The 14,133-nt window shown below is 42.9% G+C and overlaps 1 protein-coding gene across 2 annotated transcripts in view; it reads right to left on the bottom strand.

Moving 5' to 3' along the window:
• The window catches only part of ZNF638 (zinc finger protein 638), a 108,202-nt gene that overhangs the window by 58,470 nt on the left and 35,599 nt on the right, over positions 1-14,133 (bottom strand). Inside the window, exon 1 of one of the 2 annotated variants that reach the window (XM_067468429.1) lies at positions 10,366-10,510. The exons of the other annotated variant lie outside the window; for it this stretch is intronic. The gene's annotated coding sequence lies outside the window, so the exon portion shown is untranslated. Of the gene's footprint in view, positions 1-10,365; positions 10,511-14,133 lie in introns of those variants that run through there. 2 annotated transcript variants of the gene reach the window in all.

Raw genomic sequence — 14,133 nt, 5'->3', positions numbered from 1 at the left:
TCCAGCTCCGAGAATTTTGGCCTCCAACTCCCAGAATTCCTGGCCATTCCTGGCAATAGGGGCTTCTGGGAGTTGGAGGTCAAAACAGCTGGAGGGCCACAGGTTGTCCAGACCCGCCTTAAATGAACACTTGATACTTCTCAAGAAGAGGACACATCTTTCCAAAACTGTTCAACAGCCACAGAAGCATTTCCACGGATCTATACTCTCTAGTTCTGAAGCCAGTCAGGGCCGTAGCCAGAAAAAAATTTCAGGGAGGATTGAAAATTTGGGGGGGGGGGGGGGGGGTTAGGGTCATGCTGAAGCCAAGAGCACATCTGCAGGGGGCAGAGCAGCCTTCAATAGCCTGCAGCTCCACCCCTGTCAACCACCTCCATCAAGTCTGGCCTCCTTAATGAGAGCATTCAACACCCCCATCCCAAACTTGGTTGCTTCACTACATCAGCTATTGCTGCAAGTAATGACAGTGTGAATAAATTGTCGATACCTCTCAACAAAAGTTTGCCCCAGGCACAGTCAGGCCATTGTATGCAAGGTGGTCAGTTGAAACATTCACCCCTAGCCCCAGCAGAGAAGAGTCCTTTGTCCCACCCTGGTCATTCCACAGATATATAAACCCTTTTGCCTAGTTCCAACAGACCTCACTACCTCTGAGGTTGCTTGCCATAGATACAGGCGAAACGTCAGGAGAGAATGCCTCTAGACCATGCCCATATGGCCCGAAAAAACCTACAACAACCCACAAATTGTCAATATTTGCTTGAGATAGTGCTTGCAATTCTGGAGGGACTCTTAATTTTTTGCGTCTCATAGACTTTGCATCGGGATTTGGTTAATCAGTTAAAATTCATGAGTAAACCAGTTTTTTTTTTAACCTGAAAAATTTCGGCTACAGGCCTGAAGCAAGCCCACCACTCTACAGGGTCTCTTTGATGACCAGAAGATGGACATAGGAACCTTACCAATTCCAAGGCGACCTCAAGTAAGGACTGAAATAAATTGTATAGAACTTTTCAAGACAGTAACAACAAAATAAAACTGAGATGAAGAGGCAAGTTTTAAATAATCACAATAGCATATGGCGTGTCCCAGAAAGGAGGTGCCACCAGAGCAAATTGCTGAATTTGGAGGATGTGTCCATACATATGAGCCTGTGAGGACTGTAATCAACTAACTAAGCCTACAATAACAACAGGAGCCTGGCCCAGCAGCAAGCTGGTGTCCAGGGCCACGCTCATGACGCACTATTCTGTACTAATTGCACTTTCAAAGCAACTTAAATGGCAGTCCCATATAGACAACATGACAGTAATTTGGTCTTGGGGTTACCAAGGCATAGATCACACAACTAAGCTGTGCCCATCTTCCACCAGTCAGGCTACCAATTATATGGGCTTTTGGTCCAAGAATCTTATAAAAGAGCATGGCGTTTTTGCAACAGGAGAGGAGGACATGTGTGCAAAAAAAGCTTTTGATTTTCCCCATTTCTCACTTGCCTTAGATCTCTTCATCTTTAAAAAACAAACACTTTTATTGGAACATACACTCACCCATACAAAAACCTTTCCAGTTTGCAGAAACAAGAAGGAAAACTTTCCCTTTGGAAGTAAAGTAGAGTCTTGATTATCCAACATAAACGGGCCAGCAGAATGCTGGGTAAGCGAAAATGTTAGATAATAAGGAGGGATTAAGGAAATGCCTATTAGTCATCAAGTTACATTATGATTTTGCAAATTAAGCACCTAAACATCTTGTTGTACAAGAAATGGACAGAAAAAGCAGTTCAATACATGGTAACGTTATGTAGCACTTACTGTAATTACGAATTTAGCACCAAAATATCACAATGTATTGAAACAGCTGTGGATAAGCAAAATTTGGATAAGCGAGACTCTACTGGAGTAGCAAACCTGCTCCCCAAACTTTAATTCCAATTTCAGAACAGTGTGGTAAGATTTGACCTTAAGATTGCTTTCGGACCATAAACCTTATAAAGTGCAAGCTATCAGAACCATGTGTTCTACCCTCAGGCTGATGGATGCCATCACTGCTGAAAATAATATGAAGACGACATTGTTCCCTGTCAGCAGTCCAACCTGCCTTCCTCCCACTCACTCCATTCCTCCCTAACTTCCCCTCAACAGATTTCCCTACAGAACCTTCCCAATGGCTAGAATGTTTGCGTGACTGTAGAATGTCCCAGTCGGCAGTGCAACTCTTCAGAGGAACAGAACTGTTCAGTGTAGAATTGGCAACAGTGCAGCAGAACACATCTGCAGTGGGTTGCAATTCAAGGAAAGCAGTGTAACGCAGCTCAAGGAAATCAGAAGGAAACACACCACGCAAAAGTGTATCCACAGGGCAAAGTATTTATTTAGTCAAGAATGATACAAACAACAGCATATTTCCTCTGCCCTTACAAGCCTTGAAAGAGCAAGTTATTAAAAAGATCCCATTTCAGCCCGCCCCAGAGATATTACACTGAGAAAAGTGTGCAGGAGTAAACAACCGTGTGAGTTCTTATGAGTTCCCTGCTGATAACTTGCTCCTATTTTTATCTCATTAGAGTCTTTTAACATTTTATCCTGTGCATGTGGCCCGCCCACTGTTATCATGATTGTGTATATTGGAATGTTATTTTGTTATTGTAGTCATTTTTTTCCTTTTTATGTAATTTTGATGATGTTGCTTTATTATTATTATTATTATTATTTTTATTGGTTTTCACCAGAATTTACAGTCAAACATTCACTTATTGGTTATGTTTTGGTTTTATTTTGCTGTAATACGTTGTCCAGGCTTGGCCCCATGTAAGCCGCTCCGGGTCCCCATTGGGGAGATGGTAGTGGGGTATAAATAAACATTATTATTATTATTATTATTATTATTATTATTATTATTAAACTGGACTACGCTTGGATGATGAGAAGATTGGGTACGGTGGTTTTTTGTAATAATTGTGCATTGTAATTGCTTATTGGTAATTTATGGATAATGTGTTAAGTCAATTGTTACATGTTGTATGGAACCACTGCTGTTTCTACTGTTTTTACTGTTTGCGAACCGCTGTGAGTCGCCTTCGGGCTTGAGATACAGCGGTATAGAAGCAAATTAAATAAATAAATAAAATAAACTGTATTGACAAACTGTCTTCAGTGGCCATCACTTTGCTGAGACGCCAGCCAGGCTCTAGAAACTGGGGGAAGCCTAAAACCTCCTCCCAAACATGGGTGGTCTGCAGAGTCATAGAATCATAGAATCAAAGAGTTGGAAGAAGAACTTCCTGACCACGAGAGCCGTTCAGCAGTGGAACTCTCTGCCCCGGAGTGTGGTGGAGGCTCCTCCTTTGGAAGCTTTTAAACAGAGGCTGGATGGCCATCTGTCAGGGGTGATTTGAATGCAATATTCCTTCTTCTTGGCAGGATGGGGTTGGACTGGATGGCCCATGAGGTCTCTTCCAACTCTTTGATTCTATGATTCTATGAAGAGACCTCATGGGCCATCCAGTCCAATCCCATTCTGCCAAGAAGCAGGAATATTGCATTCACATCACCCCTGACAGATGGCCATCCAGCCTCTGTTTAAAAACTTCCAAAGAAGGAGCCTCCACCACGCAGAGAGTTCCACTGCTAAACGGCTCTCACAGTCAGGAAGTTCTTCCTCACGTTCAGATGGAGGAAACAGAATAAGGCAAATCTCGAAGTGTCAGCCCATGATGGAGACTTGTTTTCACAATTGTTGGCCACCTCTTTGGTCCAGAGCACTAACAAGGCTTCTCCAGTTCCAAAATGGATGGGGAGGGGGAGACACGCAACTTGCTTCTTAACGTGGCAGGTGTTCTAACCTTGGACAAGTCAAGTAATGCAGATGGAGGGAGAGACAAGGCAATGGCACAAAGCCTGCATCTGTGCCTAATGGCCATTTGAATTTCTGAAATAGCTGAAATAGCAACCCCATGCCCCCCCCCCCCCCAACATTTCATAGATGAAAACCAGGATATGCACGACCAACTTCTCAAATACGGCCAAAATAATGAACAAGGAAGAACAGGTCCTATAAGAAAGCCTGCAACAGTTGGCTTTTATCTGATCTCCTTGGAAAGGCGAAAAGCCCGGCCTCTCCTCTTTGCTGAGTTAATGGAACACAAACTATTCTGCCTGTTCATCAACAACTGGAATAAGCTAAAAACAAAAGGGGATCTCGGGAGGAGTCAAAGAGAGAAACCAGGGGATTTCAAAAACAGGTGAAAATGTAGACCAGCAGAGGATTCATCAAGACTACCCTGTCAAATAGGGATGCTTGGAAGGCGCAGAACCTTATGATAAGGTGACAAGGTTTCTCTTCTTCTGCATAAGTTTGCTGTACAATAACCTTCATAGAGGGGAAATGGTGCCAATTTGTGTTATATTGTGTGTACTGTACTGATGGACGTAGCCTCATGTAAGCCGCACCAAGTCCTCCTGGGGGAGATGGAGTAGGGTATAAATAAATAGGGGACGAGAGACAGGGCCTTTTCTGTGGTGGCCCCCCGGCTGTGGAATGCCCTTCCTATGGAGGTAAGATCAGCCCCCTCGCTAATGGTGTTCCGAAGAAGATTAAAAACTTGGATGTTCGAACGGGCATTCGGTTAAACAGTGCAATGAATGTGATGATTACAGGAATTGAAATTTGGACGACGGATTGGATCACGACTCTAGTTATGAGATGCATTGTGTTGTCTATTGTTGTGTCAATATTGTACATTATGCTTTTATGGTTTTAAATTGTATATCGTTGATTGATTCTTATCCTTGTTGTAAACCGCGTTGAGTCGCCTGTTGGGATGAGAAACCGCAGTAAACAAGTAAAGTAAAGTAAATAAATAAATAATAAAGTTTATTTATTTATTTATTTATTTACGACATTTATATGCTGCCCTTCTCACCCCGAAGGGGACTCAGAGCGGCTTACAAGGTATATATACATACAATATATTATTAACATAGTACAATATCAGTTTTAAATATTGCTATATTGCACTATATCAATTATACTGTAATATTATTACTAATATTACATGTATTGTTGTTGTTCATTCGTTCAGTCGTCTCCGACTCTTCGTGACCTCATGGACCAGCCCACGCCAGAGCTCCCTGTCGGCCGTCACCACCCCCAGCTCCTTCAAGGTCAGAAAACACAGTCACTTCAAGGATGCCATCATATTATTATTAGTAGTATTATATTGCATTACATTAAGGTAAAGGTAGTCCCCTGACATTAAGTCCAGTCGTGTCTGACTCTGGGGTGTGGTGCTCATCTCCATTTCTAAGCCGAAGAGCCAGCGTTGTCCGTAGACACCTCCAAGGTCATGTGGCCGGCATGACTGCATGGAGCGCCGTTACCTTCCCGCGGGAGCGGTACCTATTGGATCTACTCACATTTGCATGTTTTCGAACTGCTAGGTTGGCAGAAGCTAGGGCTGACAGCGGAAGCTCACGCCGCTCCCCGGTATCGAACCTGCGACCTTTCGATCAACAAGCTCAGCAGCTCAGTGCTTTAACCCACTGCGCCACCGGGGGCTCATGCATTACATTACAATATTATAAATATTATATGTATACACAACATATTATATATTATATTATAACATATTATTAGAATAGCACAGGAGACAAGGTGGAACTATCCCCTAGCCCCCCTTTCTTCACTCCGGCCCAGAGCGGCAGTTGGTGCTGGGGGGAGGGGTCCCCAATGGATGGCAAATGCAGGAGATATTTGTTTTTGTTATTATTATGTTAGCTTGGAGAAGAAAAGAGGATATGAGAGCCATGTTTAAATATCAGAAAGGAGGTCAGAAGGGATCAGGCTTCCTTTCTGCTGCCCTGGAAACTAAGCCTCAGTGGAGCCATGGGTTCAAATTACAGGAAAGCAGAAGCTCTGAGCGTGAGGAGCTGTGTATCGTTCTCTGTGGATTGAGAAAAAAAAACTTAATTCTGATCAATGGTCAACCCTCCCTCACGGAAGGACTCAGAAAATTGGCCTCTTTGTTTGCAGCATGCCAGTCTTCGGTCATCTGGAGAGGCCCTGCTCGTGATTCCGCCAGCGTCGCAGGCGCGCTTGGTGGGGATGCGGGACAGGGCCTTCTCCGTAGTGGCCCCCCAACTCTGGAACACCCTCCCCAAAGACCTTAGACAGGCCCCTACATTGGCTGTCTTCAGAAAGAACTTAAAAACCTGGCTTTTCCGATGCGCCTTCCCAGATTAGGAAATCTCCACTACCGAGTCCCACAAGCACTTTACCAGAACCAAGGATTGCTGCACACCGCACATCGCACTTGCCCTAGATGCCCTTTCTACATCTCCTGTCACATCAGCACTTTTAATCCTTGCACCCACCTTTTGGCCCAGCCCAATTTTATTGTGTTTTAATATACTGTGTTTGTTGTTTATTTTGCTTTAATTTGTTTTAATTGTTTGATTTGCTTGATTTTATTGTTATGTTGTGTGTTGAGGCCTCAGCCTGTGTAAGCCGCATCAAATCCTCTGGGAGATGCTACGGGGTAAAAATAAAGTTTAATAATAATAATAATAATAATAATAATGTTCAGATTCCTAGATGCCTTTCGCCTGGACTGTTTCCAATGCAGATTTCCCATCTTCTATGGAGATGATGTAGTCTTAAAAAGGGGTTTTTCAGAGATGTTCCCAACGCCCCTATGTCCTGATTTACTGCCATGCTTGCCTGTTTCTGCAGTAGACCTTTGTTTACAGAAAATGTGAGTGTTGGAGAACCGCCTGGGCCTTTATAAGCCACATCGAGTACTTCGGGAGATCCTAGCGGGGTACAAATGAAGTTAATAATAATATTAATAATACTTATAACTTAAGCGGCCAGCAATGTTCTGACCTTGGACTTTGATTCTGAACTGGCAGAACTTTTAAATGAATGTACATAACTGTTTTTAACTGTTGTCTTAATAGTAACTGTTTAAAACTACATCAACTGTTTTGTATGTATCTCGTGTAGGAATCAAATGGTGCCTTCGTGTAAGCTGCCCTGAGTCCCTCCTCAGGGGTTGAGAAGGGCAGGGTAGAAGCACCCAAAATAAATAAATAAATAAATAAATAAATAAGTCCGGCTCCTTTAGTGATGTGGCGGCAAAAAAAACCAATGGGATGTTGGCCTACATCAAGAGGAGCCTAGTGTCTAGATCCAGGGAAGCCATGCTCCCCATGCTCTATTCCGCTTTGCTTAGACCACACCTGGAATATTGTGTCCCATTCTGGGCACCACAATTCAAGAGGGATGTTGACAAGCTGGAATGTGTCCAGAGGAGGGCAACTCAAATGATCAAGGGTCTGGAGAACAAGCCCTATGAGGAGCGGCTTAAGGAGCTGGGCATGTTTAGCCTGAAGAAGAGAAGGCTGAGAGGAAACATGATGAGGGCCATGTATAAATATGTGAGAGGAAGCCACAGGGAGGAGGAGGAGGGAGCAAGCTTCCTTTCTGCTTCCCTGGAGACTAGGACGCAAGGGAACAATGGCTTCAAACTAAAAGAAAGGAGATTCCATCTGAACACGAGGAAAAGATCTTGGAGTCCTTGTGGGGAGGAAGGTGAACATGAGCCAGGAATGTGATGTTGTGGCAAAAAAGCCTGCATCAATAGGAGCCTAGTGTCTAGATCTAGGGAAGTCATGCTCCCCATGCTCTATTCTGCTTTGCTTAGACCACTTTACCTGGAATCACATTGTGTCCAATTCTGGGCACCACAATTCAAGAGAGATATTGACTCTAAGCTGGAATGTGTCCAGAGGAAGAGGGCGACTGAAATGATCAAGGGTCTGGAGAACAAGTCCTATGAGGAGCGGCTTAAAGAGCTGGGCATGTTTAGCCTAAAGAAGAGAAGGCTGAGAGGAGACATGATGGGGGCCATGTATAAATATGTGTGGATGCTTGCCATAGATGCAGGCGAAACGTCAGGAGAAAATGCCTCTAGAACATGGCCATATAGCCTGCTTTGGTTAGACCACATTACCTGGAATATTGTGTCCCATTCTGGGCACCACAATTCAAGAGAGATTTCCGTCGCTAAGCTGGAATACTGTGTCCAGAGAAAGAGGGCGACTAAAACCATCAAGGGTCTGGAGAACAAGCCCTATGAGAAGCGGCTTAAGGAGCTGGCCACGTTATAATGCAGCTTTCCCATCTTCTATGGAGATGATGTGGTTTCAAAAAGGGGGATTTTCAGAGATGTTTTCCCAATGCCCCTATGTCCTGATTTACTGCCATACGGGTCTGTTTCTGCAGTGGGCCTTTGTTTACAGAAAATGTGAGAAAAAAAAGCCAGTGGGATTTTGGCCTGCATCAAGAGTAGCATAGTGCCTAGATCCAGGGAAGTCCTGCTCCCTATGCTCTATTCTGCTTTGGTTAGACCACTTGACCTGGAATCACATTGTGTCCAATTCTGGGCACCACAATTCAAGAGAGATATTAACTCTGAGCTGGAATGTGCCCAGAGGAAGAGGGCGACTGAAATGATCAAGGGTCTGGAGAACAAGCCCTATGAGGAGCGGCTTAAGGAGCTGGGCATGTTTAGCCTGAAGAAGAGAAGGCTGAGAGGAGACATGATGAGAGCCAGGGATAAATATGTGAGAGGAAACCATCATCATCATCATCATCTAATATATAACACTTTATTTATATTCAGCTCTATCTCCTTGAGGGGCCTTAATAGGAGCCTAGTGTCTAGATCCAGGGAAGTGATGCTCCCCATGCTCTATTCCGCTTTGGTTAGACCACACCTGGAATATTGTGTCCAATTCTGGGCACCACAATTCAAGAGAGGTGTTGATTCTTAAGCTGGGACGTGTCCAGAGGAAGAGGGCGACTGAAATGATCAAGGGTCTGGAGAACAAGCCCTATGAGGAGCGGCTTAAGGAGCTGGCCACGTTATAACGCAGATTTCCCATCTTCTATGGAGATTATGTTGTTTTACAAAGGGGATTTTCAGAGATGTTTTCCCAACGCCCCTATGTCCTGATTTACTGCCATACTGACCTGTTTCTGCAGGAGGCCTTTGTTTACAGAAAATGCCAAGTGTTGGAGAACCGCCTGGGCCTTTTCCACGGAAAATCCCCCTTTTTTAAAACCACACCATCTCCATAGAAGATGGGAAATCTGCATTATAACGTGGTCAGTTCCTTAAGCCGCTCCTCATAGGGCTTGTTCTCCTGACGCATGATCCTTTGAGTCGCCCTCTTCCTCTGGACACATTCCAGCTTAGGGTCAACCTCTCCCTTCAATTGTGGTGCCCAGAATTGGACACAATATGATTCCAGGTCAAGTGGTCTAACCAAAGCAGAATAGAGCATGGGGAGCAGGACTTCCTTGGATCTAGACACTAGACTCCTATAGATGCACACCAATGGGATTAACAGAGTAAAGAGATGGGGAGGTCCATCTAAAAAACACTCTGCAATGGAGCAATGGCTCCAAACTACAAGAGAGGGGATTCCATCTGAACATGAGGAAGAACTTCCTGACTGTGAGAGCCGTTCAGCAGTGGAACTCTCTGCCCTGAAGTGTGGTGGAGGCTCCTTCTTTGGAAGCTTTGAAACAGAGGCTGGATGGCCATCTGTCGGGGGTGCTTTGAATGCAATATTCCTGCTTCTTGGCAGAATGGGGTTGGACTGGATGATGGCCCAGGAGCTCTCTTCCAACTCTGATTCTATGAATCTCTCTTGACCTTGCTGTTTTCAGAAGCATAGAATTATAGAGTGAGAAGAGACGATGTGGGCCATCTAGTCCAACCCCCTTCTTCCATGCAGGAAAAGCACCATCATAGAATCATGAAGCCGCAAAGTGTGGTGCGGCCGCGGAAAAGGCCCAGGCGGTTCTCCAACACTTCGCATTTTCTGTAAACAAAGGCCTATTGCAGAAACAGGCCCGTATGGCAGTAAATCAGGACATAGGGGCATTGGGAACACCACTGAAAATCCCACTTTTTTAAAACTACATCATCTCCATAGAAGATGGGAAATCTGCATTATAACGTGGCCAGCTCCTTAAGCCGCTCCTCATAGGGCTTGTTCTCCAGACCTTTGATCCTTTGAGTCGCCCTCTTCCTCTGGACACAGTATTCCAGCTTAGAGTCAATCTCTCTCTTGAATTGTGGGGCCCAGAATTGGACACGTGTAGGCCTCCCCTGGCCTGTCCTCGAGTGGCGGGCTCGGCCTGGGCCTTCTCTCTCTCTCGCGGCGGCCATTTTTGCGCGGCCTGGCCGGCCTTTTCCCCTCAGACAAGCCTCGCGGGTCGCACTCCTCCTCCTCCTCGCCTCCGCCGCTCCCCTTCTTTCCTTCCTCCCTCCCTCCCTTCCTCCTTCCTTACCTTTTCCTCCTCTCTTTCTTCGTTCCTTCCTTCTTCCCTTCCTTCTTTCCTTTCCGTCACTAACCGCCTCGACCGGCAGCCCGCGCATGCGCGCAGCTTCCTCCCAAGATGGCGCCCGAAGGAAGGAAAACTCCAACCGCGATTGTCTCTCTACATAAACTCCGCCTACCCTTCTTGTGCGCATGCGCAGCTGGGGAGCGTGGGCGGGAAGGAGGGAAGAGCGAAGGCCGCTTCAAAGGAAAGGCGGTTTGCGGGAACGGCGGCCCCGAAGGGCCAAAAAGGATCAGGAAGCCAAGCCGATTAGGCTCACGTTCGGGACGCATGCGCAGGAGGAGTTTTCCCTAGACTCCCAATGCAGATATTATTATTATTATTATTATTATTATTATTATTATTATATTATTATTATTATTATTAAATAATAAAATATAAAATAATATATATTATAATATAAAATAATATATTATAAATATATAATACTTATAATATATTAATATATATAAAATAATATATTATAAAACAAAATAATATATTATAATATAAAATAATATATTATAAATATATAATACTTATAATACAGGGTTAGTCAAAATGCATAGGCCAATAAGCCATTCAATTGAATGGCTTATTGGCCTATGCATTTTGACTAACCCTGTATATTAATATATATAAAATAATATATTATAATACAAAATAATATATAATATAAAATACTATATTATAATATAAAATAATACATTATAAATATATAATATTTATAATATATTAATATATATAAATAATATATATTATAATATAAAATAATATATTATAAATACATAATATTGATAAGATATTAATATATATAAAATAATATATTACAATATAAAATAATATATTATAAATATGTAATATTTATAATATATTAATATATATAGAAATAATATATTATAAAAGCATATACATTTATTTTTCTTGCAGACCTGTGTCCATCTTTCCTTTTAAATGCATACACATGTTTTAAGTACATATATAAAAATGCATATACATTTGCTTTTATTGCAAACCTATGCGAATGTTTTTGAATGCATATATATATATATATATATAGCCCATATATTATATTATATTACATTATATTATATATTATTGCAAACCTGATTTCTTTTTCAATACATATATATATATATATATAGAATGTGCATATATATGCATATACATTTCTTTTTATTGCAAACCTGTCAGGTTTCTTTATATATATATACATACACACACATATATATTGCCCACCTATGTTCATCTTTCATTTTAAATGAATATATGTTTTAAATGCACTTATACATGCATATACATTTGTTTTTATTGCAAACTTGTGTTCAGATTTCTTTTTAAATATACACACACACATATATAGAATGCACATATATATACACATAAATTTGTTTTTTATTGCAAACCTGTGTTCAGATTTTTTTCAATGCATATATATATATATAGAGAGAGAGAGAGAGAATGCATATATATATATATATATATATATATATATATATATATATTATATATATATATGCATTCTCTCTCTCTCTCTCTATATATATATATATATGCATATACGTTTGTTTTCATTGCAGACCTGGGAAGGAATCCCACGGGAGCATTGCAGTGCACCCAAATCCCTGGGAAGAGTCACTCTGGACCGTGCTCTGACCTACAAGAAGCACTGCCTGAACATCAAGCAAAAAGTGGGTGCTAGAAACAATATCATACGAAAGCTGACTGGCACAACCTGGGGATCACAACCAGACACAGTGAAGACATCTGCCCTTGCGCTATGCCACTCTGCTGCTGAGTCTGCATGCCCAGTGTGGAACACATCTCACCACGCTAAAACAGTGGATGTGGCTCTGAATGAGACATGCCGCATTATCACGGGGTGTCTGCGCCCTACACCACTGGAGAAATTACACTGCTTAGCCAGTATTGCACCACCTGACACCCGCCGGGAAGGAGCAGCCAATAGTGAAAGGACCAAGGCAGAGGCATCTCCAGCTCATCCCCTGTTTGGGTATCAGCCGGCATGTCAACAACTTAAATCAAGAAATAGTTTTCTAAGATCAACAGAGACACTCTTTGGAACACCTCAGCAAGCGAGAGTCCAAAAGTGGCAGGCTCAAACCCAGCACCTCAATCTGTGGGTGATACCAAATGAGAGACTCCCCCCTGGGCACACAGACGACTGGGCGACTTGGAAGGCATTGAACAGACTGTGCTCTGGCACCACGAGATGAAGAGCCAACCTCAAGAAATGGGGCCACAAAGTGGAGTCCACGACATGTGAGTGTGGAGAAGAGCAAACCGGAGAAGAGCCAACCACTGACCACCTGCTGCAATGCACCCTGAGCCCAGCCACATGCACCATGGAGGACCTTCTTGCGGCAACACGAGAAGCACTCCAAGGGGACAGATACTGGTCAAAGGACATTTAATCAACTACCAAGCTTGCAAATTCTGTGTTTTGTGTCTGTTTGTTTTTGTTAAAAATGTAATACAAATGTCTGGTTGCTCCTGACACGATAAATAAATAAAATAAATTGCAGACCTGCACCCATCTTTGTTTTATACAGAGTAGTTTGGGTGCCCAGCATTGCCCAGGTTATTTCAAAAACTCAATTTGGTAATTATCCAAAATGCACAAGGTCGTGGGTGAACTACAACTCTCATCATGCCAGATTAACCCGAGAAACTCCATCAGTAGTTAAAGTTTGTTATGATGGGCAACTTTGCTCTAGTTGCGTCATTGGTGGGGTTCAGTGTGCTCTCTGGTTGCAGGGTAAACTACAACTCCCGCTATGGCGAGTCAGTTCCAGTAGGTTGAGTGAGTCATGGGAGTTCTGTGTGCCAAGCTTGGTCCAGGTCCATCATCGGTGGAGGTCACAGTTTCCCTGGTTGTGGGTGAACTACAACTCCCAGAAAGGAGAGTCAGTTTCTTCCAAACCCCTCCAGTAAGCAAATTTTGGCATATCAGGTGTGTGTGGAGGATATAAATAAAGATGATGATGATCATGATGATGATGATTATGAAATTCTGCAAAACTTAGCAGTTTGGTCAGCCATTCATTTACAGGTGCAATAATGCTTTCCATCTTTGTTTCTAAGTTGGGCAAGAGCGTTTCCTGGTTGTGCAAGTGACATTCCAGGAAATGACTGCAAATTTGTGCAATCATTATATTTATTTATACCCCGCTTTTTCTCTCCACAAGGAGACTCAGAGCAGCTGTGATAAGTAATGGAAAAACAAACAAAATATTGCCGTGAGTGACGGAAAGCCAAGCCAGGCTTGGGAGTGGTTTGATTTTGCAGAAGGAGGGAATGGTTCTCAATAGATGCCATTTCCCATGTCCAGAAGTTGGTGGTGCAGAAGGCTTGGCAAGGTGGTGATGCTCCAGTTACTTGTTGCAACTCAGAGTAAGCTTCGCCTTGCTTCCAAACACCACACAAGAGCTGTAGTTTTATAGTTTATTGAGGAAAAATAAAGAATAAGCATTGCAAAGTTCCAAAGATTTAGGTTAAATGCAGAATATAGTTCCAAAGATCTTCGGGTAAAAACAAGAGGCACAATCCTATAGGCAAAGTTCAAACCAGAGTCCCAGGTACACGCAATGAAACAATTGCCCCATGAATCACAAAGCAAGAAATCCCAAGTGTGCTGCTTTCCAGCTTAGGTTATTCCATGAAGCTTTCAGGCTAACAAGCTACGTTGAACTGACTCTTTCTCTTCATTTGCAAGAA

The sequence above is a fragment of the Anolis sagrei genome, chromosome 5 (assembly GCF_037176765.1).
Source record: "Anolis sagrei isolate rAnoSag1 chromosome 5, rAnoSag1.mat, whole genome shotgun sequence".
NCBI lineage: Eukaryota > Metazoa > Chordata > Lepidosauria > Squamata > Dactyloidae > Anolis > Anolis sagrei.
Note: the sequence above shows the minus strand (reverse complement) of the source record. Positions and strands in the feature narration are given on the sequence as shown.